The sequence below is a fragment of the Excalfactoria chinensis genome, chromosome 3 (genome assembly GCF_039878825.1).
Source record: "Excalfactoria chinensis isolate bCotChi1 chromosome 3, bCotChi1.hap2, whole genome shotgun sequence".
Taxonomy (NCBI): Eukaryota; Metazoa; Chordata; class Aves; order Galliformes; family Phasianidae; genus Excalfactoria; species Excalfactoria chinensis.
Genome location: NC_092827.1, coordinates 39,607,127 through 39,618,551, shown reverse-complemented (window position 1 = coordinate 39,618,551; position 11,425 = coordinate 39,607,127). Strand labels below are relative to the sequence as shown.

At 38.5% G+C, this 11,425-nt stretch overlaps 1 long non-coding RNA gene across 1 annotated transcript in view; it reads left to right on the top strand.

The window, feature by feature from the left end:
* The first annotated feature begins 2,906 nt into the window (after window positions 1-2,906).
* LOC140250385 (uncharacterized) overlaps window positions 2,907-11,425 on the top strand; it is a 35,272-nt gene continuing 26,753 nt past the window's right edge. The window contains exons 1-2 of the long non-coding RNA XR_011903157.1: window positions 2,907-3,021; window positions 4,645-4,744. This is a non-coding gene — a long non-coding RNA (uncharacterized lncRNA). The remainder of the gene's footprint in view (window positions 3,022-4,644; window positions 4,745-11,425) is intronic.

Genomic DNA, 11,425 nt, shown 5'->3' with positions numbered 1-11,425 from the left:
GTGGAGTCTCCTTCTGCAGAGATAATCAAGGCCTGTCTGGATGCCTATCTGTGTGACCTATTGTAGGGTAGTTGCTTTAGTGGAGGAATTGGACTCGATATTCTCTTGAGGTCCCTTTCAACACTTGTGATTTTGTGATGCTGATCTGAATAGCTTAGAACTCATCACAGGCATTTGGTCTAAATCTTTTCATGATGGCTATTCATATCACTGATTTTTTTTGTTCCTTGTATGCTTCTGTTCTTAGGAACAGAGTATTAGCTATAGAGGAGGAGAAAGACTGTGTACCTGTAGAGGACTGACTTGGAATATTTTTGGTAATATTTGAAAAACAAAATCCTAAATTTGAATACTTCCCCACACCATATACCACCCAAAAAGAATTTTTTTAATTTCGTAAGCTATTTTTTTTTTCTGAGATATAGCAAACCTCATCCTTTCCAGTCTTTCACTACTAGCTGTGGTGTGGGCAGCACTTGTTGGGAGAAAGAGAGCATGACCTTGCTTGAAGCTGCTTCTCTTGGAAGCACTGGAATACATCAGTGAGAGCCACTCTAGCTGGATGATGAAGTTACAGATTTACTGGTGTTTTTCATTTTTCCCACTGCTGCCATCAGAGGAAGAAGATGGAAACGGGGAAAAAAAAAAAAAAGCAGTTTGAATGCAGAGCTGAGGAGACAGAGAAAGGAAGCAAATAGGACATGTGCTTTGGGGGAAATTAGCCAGAATGTGGAACAAGTTGTTTCAAAAGTGTGGGTGGGAATGGGAGGTTTGAGCAGAATGGGACATGCAGTTGAGGAGAATTGAATGTTACCACAGAAGTACTCTTCTTGCAGATCCCAGAACAGAGAGGATTCAGTTAAAGTCCCTGAGGCAAACTTCTTCCATTTTCTCTAAACTCTTTATAGCAGCTTTCTGGATTGGGAGAATTACTGAATTACTGGTTGGCCTGTTCTTTCATTTTTCCCAAAAACAAATTTTTGCTATTAAGGGAAAAAAAAAAAAAGCAACAACAACAACAAAAAAAAACCCCTTTGCACTTATTTAAAAGCTAATTGTTTTGTCCTTTGGTAATTTTTTTTTTTTTTTTTGGTGCTTTTTGAGTCAATATTGGTTTAAGATTTAAATAGTCACAATGATTTGCATTCATACAACATTGCTATTCCTCCAAATAACTAGAGAATGCCATCAAAATTTGTTTTTATTTTGTTGACTCTTATATAGAGAAACTTTTTTTCTTCCTGGTACTGATTTTCAAATGATTTTACCAGGCTCATGAACTATTGTGCTATCTGTCTTCAAAGGAGTGCTGAAAAGAAAGCAATTCCCCATTTCTTTTCTAGGAGTAGCATAAATGAATAAAAGCAACTTTTCTCCATCACAGTTAATGACATGTTTATCCATTTCTTGCAAATGTGTTTCTTTATTTCTGCTTTGAGCGGTTCCTTTGCTATGTTGTCTCATAAGATGCCTTAGTGTTAAGATACAAGTTGGGCTTCTTTTTGCATCAGTCAGTCCCTGATTAAGCCATGTAAGGGCCTTTGTTACTCCATCATCACACAGCAACACTTGCCTTACTTCCAAGACACTTGCAGTTGCTCTCTTCACACCTCAACACATTCAGAATTATCCTGCCTCTGGTACGACACTTCGGGGATCACAAAGTGAATGTGAAGAGCTCACGGCTTGTAAGATCCACCTCTTGCTGCACATGAAGGGGTTTATTATACTCTGTAGGGAACTTGCTTAGTGGACTATCACACCTGCACTACTATTGGTCAAAGAAGCCTTCTAAGGTCTGGGTGTCTTAACGTGTGCTGCTGTTTTGGTCATTAACTTTTCTCTGCAAAGGCACATTGTAAATATTTCTATTTATTTATTTAAAAGTTTTCACTATTTTTTATCTCCTTTATTTTGCTATTAGCATCACCTAAGAGATAAAACAGAGTGAAATATTCAACTGTCTTGCTTCGTGAAGTCTAATAGAATCTTTTTCTTTAGCTTGTGGCCATGAATATAGAGGATTGTACAAACAGGACAGTGAATCATAGTCTGAGAGGTCAGCTGACAACTCCAGCTGAGAGCTTTGGGCTTTTTGCCTGCATGTAGGCACTTAGCTGAATCAGGACCTGGGGTAAGAGCCTTGAAGCTCAGCAGGAGGAAGAACTCTGTCTCGGTGCTTGGCTTTTAGCTGTTTTATTTTTTTTTTTCTTTTCTTTTTTTCTTTTCTATTTTTTTTTTTTTCCTTTTTTTAGCAGAAGTTAATTTGATTGTAAGTTACTATTCACAATTTTAAAATCAGATATTAGAGCTTGGGTAGCTCTACTAATGTATTTTGTAAACTCCATTTGCACCTTGCAAATCTTAGTGGGAGTTCAGTGTTTGCTGTGAAGAATAAAATGCTTGGCCAGCTTGCTCACTGATTTCTGTGCTTTGCCAAACACTGAAAGCCAAAACAGTGCTCCAGAAAAACACCCCGAGAGTGTTTTTGTTCCTCTTAGAGCTGCTTTCCAGTGGCTCACCACCTTCTCCCTGGAGAGGGAAGAGTAAAACAGACCATGCATACTGTATTTTTCTTGTCCTTGACTGTCCTCCAAGGTTTCCTTCTTTGATCACCAACAGCAGAAGCAGGTAAATGAGATCTTGGCTGAAGTTTGTTATTGCTGAGTGTAAATTGTACACATGCTGTCATCTGAATCAGACATTTTGGGTATTTGTGTCTTGCTTAAAGGAAATTTCTGGTGTCACAGTGATACTGTGCAGTTGGTTTTAATTAGGTTATGATTTGTTCCAGGAACACTTGATCTGTGGCAAGCTTTTCCTTGCATGAGTGTCTGCTGACATTTTAGAGGACAAAAAAAAATTCTCATGAGGTGCCTAAGATATTTTATTTAATATACCCTAGGCACGCATGTGCTTTTGAGCATGGAGAGTGAATGAAGAAATGAGAAGAATCTTGAATTTTTTATTTGGTGACTACAGATAGGGTCCAGGTGGAAAATATCTCCCCTGCTCAAGAATGTAAGTCTTTCTGTTTCGTTCTCCATTAATAATGCTAAGGATCAGTACATCTGGATGGGTTTAGCTGTAGGTGCCCTTTCAGTGTAAGATGGCACTGACATGATGTCAGGCTTTACAGTGTCTTACTCTAGTGGTTACCAGTAGGGAAGTGGGATCTGTTTTCTGAGAAGCTCCTTTATTTTCCTGAACATTGCTTTTGGCTAAATTCAAATGACTAAGGTAGAACCATTTTGTATTAAAAAATACGGTAGGCTGTAGATGAGCTCTAGGAATATTTGTTTGGAAGGTGATGGCCTGCCCTACTTCCCTTGGTTCTCCTGTTTGTATTGTTTTTATTAAGTACTCTATCAAAATTATATGGTTAGCATATGGTTAGCAAAACGTAGAATTGAAGAAGGGGAATTCCTGTCTTACTCCAAAGCTGTATTTGTTGTTTCTCCAAGGTCTTGAGATGTTTCCATCTCACCTCTGAACTATCCCCAGGAGCTACATGTGCAGTAAATACTTACCAGCAAATTGGGTAACTTTTTTTGAGCTTATACACAGAGCTGTTATTGTTAGGCGGAACAAGACTGAAGATGCTGTTTCTCTAGTAGCTCATGACCTGTTAAGAGCTGTATCTACCCCAGAGACAATGATTCATCATGGAGTGTAGTGTAAGAACTTACAGACGCCTTTGGCTGCCAAGGTTGGGTCACCCAAAGAATGTTCCAAAATCTGAAAATAGTCCCTATAATTACTCCTTATGAATTCCTTCCTATTATTTTATTTACTACAAACAAATATTAACCTTCAGCAGTTAATTTCAAGACCAGGCTAATGCATTCATTCAGATTCCAGAGGTCAGTCAGGAGGATTACTTCACGCTAACATTGACTGACCTCCCTCACCTAGATGCGGGGTTACTTTGCTGGTTTGCCAGCCTAAGACTTCCAACCTTTTTACTTATGCACTAAGGGTGCAATTGTTTGCTGCCAGGTTGAATTTTAAGACTTCACTCTCTCCTCCACTGCTGGACTATTTCAATAGTTGGAAAGCTATTCTTTGGGATACCTTAATGAAACTTGTCCAGTGTGGGCTGTGGAAAGTCGATGCAGATGATGCTGAGTGCTGCTTGGGATAAGCATGCATGTCCTTCTCCTGACAAGCTGCTGAGTGGCTGCTGTCTTCAGGGGCTCACATCACAGGTTCTTCTGACTGTGCCAATATTAAGTCCTTTCTCTAATGAAAAATCCCAGAGTTAGACCAAAACTTGCAGATTTTGAAATACGTTTTGAACTAACCCTGTTAAATGCAATTTTTCTTCTGAGTATTTTATGCTAAATTAGAAGTGTGTGCACACATGCTGTTCTTATCCTTTGTTTGCCCTTAAAACATGGCATGGATTGCCTTTTGGTAGGCTTTCACTGCTCTGTATAGCATGTATTTCCATACAATTACAGAAGCAATATTGAAATAGAATTAAAAATTCTTTCACAAAATGTATTAAGGGAAAGAACCCTGGATAAAATTTTATCAATTTTTCTTCAATTTGATGTTCTGCTATGTTAGCAATAACAAAATAATTGTTTTGAAACTTTGCATTTGTATGAATTCTCAGACACAGCCTCATTTACATTGCAGATGGATAATCAAGTAAATGTTGCAAGAGCAGAAGCCTGCTGAATAGCACTCCTTGGTTCTTAGATTATGTAATGGTTCCTGCTGTACTTCTTATTTTCAGGTATGTAAGAATCTATTATAATCAAGAAAAAGTTTCCTGGTTTGGTCTCATATCCAAGATGGATTTCTTTTTTCTAGTATGAAGAAAAACATTCTGTAAGAGAAACAAAACAACCACAGTTCTTTGATTAGAAGTAATATACTTACAACTTTACCCAGGTACCTTTCAGCTGAGATGAAATAAAATTAGAAGATAAAATTTGTCATGGAGAAGTCCAATGTGTATTAATTTCTCAAGCAGATTTTTACAAGGACTTAAAGCTTGTTTGCAGTAAAAGATGAAGAAAAAAAAAAAAAGAAAAAAGAAAAAAGCAGATGAACTCAATTAATCAAGCAAATTATTAGACACATACATTCAGCTAGGAATAATATTTTTTAAAAGCAGGAATGTTAATGAAGTCTTTCAGATTTGTCCTTCTCACAGGGCAGCTACATTAGCTCAAGATCAAATTCTGGTATCAATTTTGACTTTGCAGATAGACCGTTTAATTACTGTCTGAGGATATTAATATTAAATCAGGATTTGTTCACATGTAGTGTGTTCTACTTTAAGCTGTGCTTTGCAAAGTTATCAAATAGATTTAAACAATAAACACTTTCGCAGCAAAGACAGAACAGTTTCTGTATTTGTAGCTTGTTTGTGACTTAGTTAAATGCTGCTTATGTATATTCGCATTCATCAGTTCCATCTCAGGACTCCTTAGTTTATGAAAGAAGTGGCTGCTGAATCTGACACAGGTTGTGCCAAGGGGCACACAGTCCTGTCTGTTGGAGCATAAGCAGCAGAGGAGACAAAAATGAGAGTGACAGTGATCAGTCAAAGGATGGTGTATGGGCTGTGTGTGCAGACAGCATATTTCATTGAACATCATCCTTCTCTTTGAGTGTTTCCCCTCCGTTTGAGTGCTTTTGCTGAACAGCAGTGGTCACTCATTTTGTCTGTAACTTGCTGAGATTATAAGTCCTCATTTTCATGTTATGTTTTCATCTTATAAATTTGTTCCATGCAAAGCCTCTGAGATGTAAAGCTTTTACAGTCCATCCAGACACATGCAGTACTCTCCATGTTTTTATTCCTGGAATCCCCTCTTTGCCTTATTGCCTTGCTCACATCCACTCACAGTGTGGCTGCAAAGATAATTTCTCAATTGATAGCTACTGTGTTAATGTGAAGCCAGTTAGCTTTTTGGGTTCCTTTGCTCTCAGTCAAATACAAGTCACCTACCTTTATTTTCAGTGCCATTTCTTGTCTCTCATCTGATTCCTTACTACTAAAATGTCACCTTAAATCTTTGATTGGTTGTGATGTCCTGAAGAATTGAAGATGGCCACTGACATGGTCTTGGTATTTTGAATCATCCTTTGAATTCCGAGTACCTACTACAAGATGCTATTGCAAAATGAACACATATGTAGATGCTACTCTCTTTCTCTGTCTCATCTCTCTTATTCAGCAGTTACCTCCATGTTGCTAATGTCCTCCTTGAAACAGAAAGTATCAGACTGGAAAAATGTTAAGATCTAAAATTTTGAAGAGTCAGCAATCTATTCTGAATATATTATTAAAAAAATAAATAAATTGAGATTTGATGGGTTATTGAAGCATGAGAGAGTCCATTGTAAGTAAATTCAGTACAGTTTTCCTTATTTCTCTAAAGTCTGTGAATCTGATGTGAAAACTGATGTGAAGGAAAGGCTTGGACTCAGGATCCCTGATGTTTTGTGGTGTGAAATGCTCTCAGAGCCCCACCTTAGTTGCAGCCTGTTCTTCCCATGGATGGGAGCATGCTTCCCTGTAGAGCAGTTTGGACAGTGAACAGCTGTGGTCGGTCACAATCAATCTGTGTCTCCTTCTTTCTTCACCTCTAGGTAAAGAATCCAGCAATGATCCAGCACCAATCATAGCATTTGCTTTCCAAACTAGCAGGAATGCACTTGCTTATTTACTCTTTTAAAAATGATTTATTCTGCAGAGCCGTCTACTTTAATTACTATTTGAGCTTTCTAGAACCCCAGGACTGGCTAATTATTTTCATTGCCTCCCTTTGGTTGCTTGTGCTGTACTGATCTGCAGTTTAATGAGTCACTCAGAGGCCAGAAGGCATGCTGAATTCCTGAAGTATTGAGTGTGTAAACAACAGTGCATGAGCATGCATTTCCACTGTAAGCAATGGGACAGTGTTTGTATGTGATAAAGGGGTTCTGAACCATTTATTTCTGAGCCTGAGGTGTAGGGATGGGGGGTGGGGGGGAGAAAGGAAGATGAATGCAGTGATAGGAGTGTGATTTCATTTAGTTATCATTATTTATAATGCCCTGACTGAGAGCAGAGCCCCACTGCGTCAGACACTGCATGCATACAGTGAGAGACAGTTACTGCAGTTTAGATTCTAAGCTGCTTGGTAACGGCAAAGTTAACATTTAATCTTTGCCAAAATTTGTACATCCATGCACTCTCTTCACATAATTGTACTTGGCATAGGCTTTAAAACATGTTATTGGCAGCAGTTTTTATTAAATGTTTTAATGCTGAGCTGCTGATTACCTCTTCCCATTGCAAACAAACTCAACACACTTATCTGTGCAGGATTTCCTTGGGTTGTGGATCAGATGCCTTGTGCGCAGGGCACCGTGCCGTCTAGTTTGTGCACTCTGAGCCATGCCTGAAGCCGGTGGGGAGCAATATGAGGGGCCCTATGCCAAAGGGACAGCATCTCCTGATGTGGCAGTGGGTTTGATGCAGCCCATCCTGCTGGTTGATCACAGGGTGTGCAAGCGGCTGTGTCCTTCCCATGCCTCAGAGCCCTGGGAACACTTTATATAGATAAACGATGATGACTGCCTGCATGAGAAGAAATTAGCAGGAACTATGTTGCTGATAATAAATTATTCTGGTTGTGAGAGACCCTGATCTGTTTCTGCACTTTGTCCTTCAGAGTCTCCCTTGAACCTCAGATTTCTACCTTTTTTTTTTTTTTTTTTTTCTTCCCCCTCCTCCACTCCCCCCAGAATATTTTAGCCATCTCTCAGATAGTGTAGGATTTGCTATAGGTTTGAATAAGAAACAGTTTTCTTATTCTCTGGAAAATTTACCTACTGCTTCTGTCTCATTGATTGCATTTTTTGAAAGTTAGGCCAAAAATAATTTCAATTTCCAAGAGTTAGGTTAGGGGAAAATTGTATGTTCTGTGAGAGTTTTTTTGATTGTATTTCTTTGAAGAAAGTCATTAGAATGGGTCTATGTTGGCATTGATTGAAGAAGTTTGATGAAGTGGTGATGTTGTTGTAGATAAAATGATGGTGTATTTTGTGATTTCTTGTAGAAGACTGGAATTGAAATGGTAGGCCTATGTATTTTATACAAGTCTGTGTATTTTGTGTAGTTACTGTATGAAAAGAGCAGTGTTTTCAGGTACTGAACCCTGTAATGAGTGAGTAATACATACTAAAATAAATATGTAAGTAAGAAAAATAGGTTTTTATTTTCCCATCCACCTATGGATGCGTTTCCCCTCTCCAGTGTCAGGCCTCGTCTTCTGAAGTCTGTCTCTCCTATGGCAGTTAAAACCATCTCTTTTATCATGTGTCATGAAATGATAGCTCATTCTCTTGCCTCTAAGCTATAGCACACGCTTAAAGAGAAACTCATCAATATAAATGTATGTGTCTAGGTCTGATTGGTTTCTTATGTTTAAAAGGGAGAAAAAGGGAGATTGATTGCAGAGGCCATAAAAGTAATGATGCATTTAATGAAAACATACATTTTATAGGCAAAACAAGCTTAAAAATTACTTGAGGTTGCTTCATAGGAGTTAATGAAATTAAATGACCTTCAAAATTTTGCTAATTTGACCTTGGGTTATCCTGTTGAGTCTGCAGCAAGTTTTACACTTACTTGCATACGTGGCAATTGTATTTGTGTACTTGGTCTTTCTCTAGAATTCATCTTGGATCTCCCTGGCATGAACAGTAGCTGCAGAGTTGTAATAGTTGCACAGCATGAAAACTGGGTTGCTGTCTCTGGGGCTGTCCCTGAAGAGACAACTTCTGCTCCTTCACCTAATTCTTCTCTTGCTGTAAATTTGTTTTGAGAAGGTAGTGCCCTCAGGACTGTTGCTGGGTACTTCTTTTTGTATAAAAGCCAAGCCATGACTGGATCCAAACCATAATGTAGTTTCATGGCTTACTCTCCTATGTGAAGTGTTGTGAGCAGGTCCAAAAAGGCATACCTCCCCAGCGAGCCATATAGGCAAACTGGTGACAACTAAAAAGGAGAAGGCTGTGGTACTCTACAGCCTTTTTGCCTCAGTCTTCACTGGTAACTGCTTGGCAGAGTCTGCTGTGATAGAACAAGGGGAAATGGTTTCAGACTAAAAGGAGGGAGCTTTAGATTGGATATAAGAAAAAAAGCTTTTATGATGAAGGTAGTGAGGCACTGAAACAGGCTGCCCAGAGAGGTGGTGGAAGGCCCATCCTGGGAGACATTCAAGGTCAGGCTGGATGAGACTCTTAGCAGCCTGACTGAGCTGCAGGTGTCCCTGTTCATTGCAGGGGTGTTGGACTAGATGGCCTTTAAAGATCCTTTCCAACTCAAATGTTTCTGTGATTCTGTTTGCAGGTGAGTAAGTAATAAAGCATCATTTCACCTCTTGTTTACCTGAACAGCGTTTTAATTTGGATTGCATACAGTGCTTGAGAAATTCACCAGTGTGAAGTGATACTTGTACAAGGGTTGTATCAGAGAGACATGAAGTGCAGATTATTTGTTGTTATTATGATGATTATTAAGCCATGTATTTTTCTTCTTAGTTCTGTTGTATGTGTCATAAACAGAGAGAGGGCTGTACTGCAGCATGCCAGAATGGTCTTTCTGTAGTGCGACTTCTCAGAAACTTCTGTATCTTCAATTGTTGTTGAGATCTAATACAGCTGGGGGACAGCCTGAGGTGCAGTTATGTGCATGTTATACAGAAAACAGTCACTGGAAAGTGCTATCTCCTGAATGGCTGCTTTTCATCTTAAAGTGTTTTCTTCTCAAAGGTAGATGTAGTAATACTTGCGTAATGTGAATGATCAAAGACAGGAGGGGTCCAGGGAGCTATCTACATAGGTATAACCTCTGGAAGTCACAGCACTGTGAGATCTTTCAGGCATTCAGCCTTGCCGTGGTGGTAGCAGTGACTGTGACTATGTGTGTTGGCTTTTGAGCAGGATGGCTGTTGTGTGAGGTGTAGCACTAAGATGGTTGGTTTTCCCCTAAAAAAACCCACCATATTGTTATTACCTGGTATCCAAGCTCTTTGCATCTGAAAATCTTTCTCATTCAGTTTTGCTTCAAAGGACTCACACTTCTATTTTAAAATCAAATTAAATTTGCATGCCACTGAAAACTTTCCATATCATACTATTTTCATGCTTTTCATAGACAGATTTCCTGCATCGGTGTGAGGCAGCATGTTTTTAAAATCACTCTGTAACTGATCAGAGCTATGCCCTTCTCATGAGGAAATAGCACAAAATTTCTATGTCATTTTGTGTCAGTTACTGAACTGAATACTTGGCTTTTACTGTCTGTTTTTTTTTTTTTTTTTTTTTTTTTTTTTTTTTTTTTTTTTAGTAGTTGGAAGGATATTACAGAAAAAAAAAAAAAAAAAAAAAAAAAATCCATGCTACTGTAAGAAGGGAGAGGTCTTGACCAAAGATTCAGTTAGATATCTCTCCCACCATCACTTTGAGAGGGTAAATTTAGCTATTTACAGACTCAAAACAGGAAAGGCTACATTTATCCTGGAACCTTGGCACAGCTGTGGATACCCAAGAGCTGAGATATCCTGCACTTTTCTCTGCATGAACCCATGCCTAACAGGGAATCTTGCTGGGAATTACAAAGAAACAGATCACTCACCCCTCTCACCTACCTTTGAGCAATTGCCTTTCTCAAATTTACAGAAAATATACAAAGGACCTGAAGCAGCAGATGGTGGCTACATAATTCACTTCCCTCTACCCTTTTTGTCCTAATATGACAAAACCTGTGTAGACCTCTTTGAGGACCTGTACCTGGTGCTCTGCAAGGTGCATGTGACATATGGCAAAAAAAAAAACAAAACAACAAAACATAAGAATCTGAAACCAGTTCACTGGTTACACAGAAACAACTAACAGGCAGTTAGTTAGGGAAAGTTTGAGAATGAAGCTCATGTCCCATACTCCCTGTATTGTAGTCTCCTAACTTCAGGCAACCAGACTGTCTAAAGATAAATGTAGTGCAAACCCATATCAATGTTGTGGGTTTCATTTGTTTGTTTGTTTTTAAGATAGAGAAAATGGAATGAAAAACCCTGTTTCATTTCACCTGATCTTAATATCTTTGAGTACATTATAAAACAGTAGTTCACCAGTTTATTTTTCTGTTCCTCTCTCTCTTTCCAAGCTTTCTTTATAGGGGAAAATGCTAGGCTGTTTCTTTAAAGTGGGAACCATAGTACCTATCCCCTTTTAAAGATACACGATGATCTAGAGAATGCTTTATAGTGGGTCAATGTCATTTTACATTGCTCTAAAATTATGGTAAGGTTTGCTTTGGCTTTTTTAAAATTTATTATTATTTTTTATTTATTTATTTTTATATTTGGTATCACTTAAGACAAACCTTTGTGAGAGTTTATGGAGGAAAAGTAAC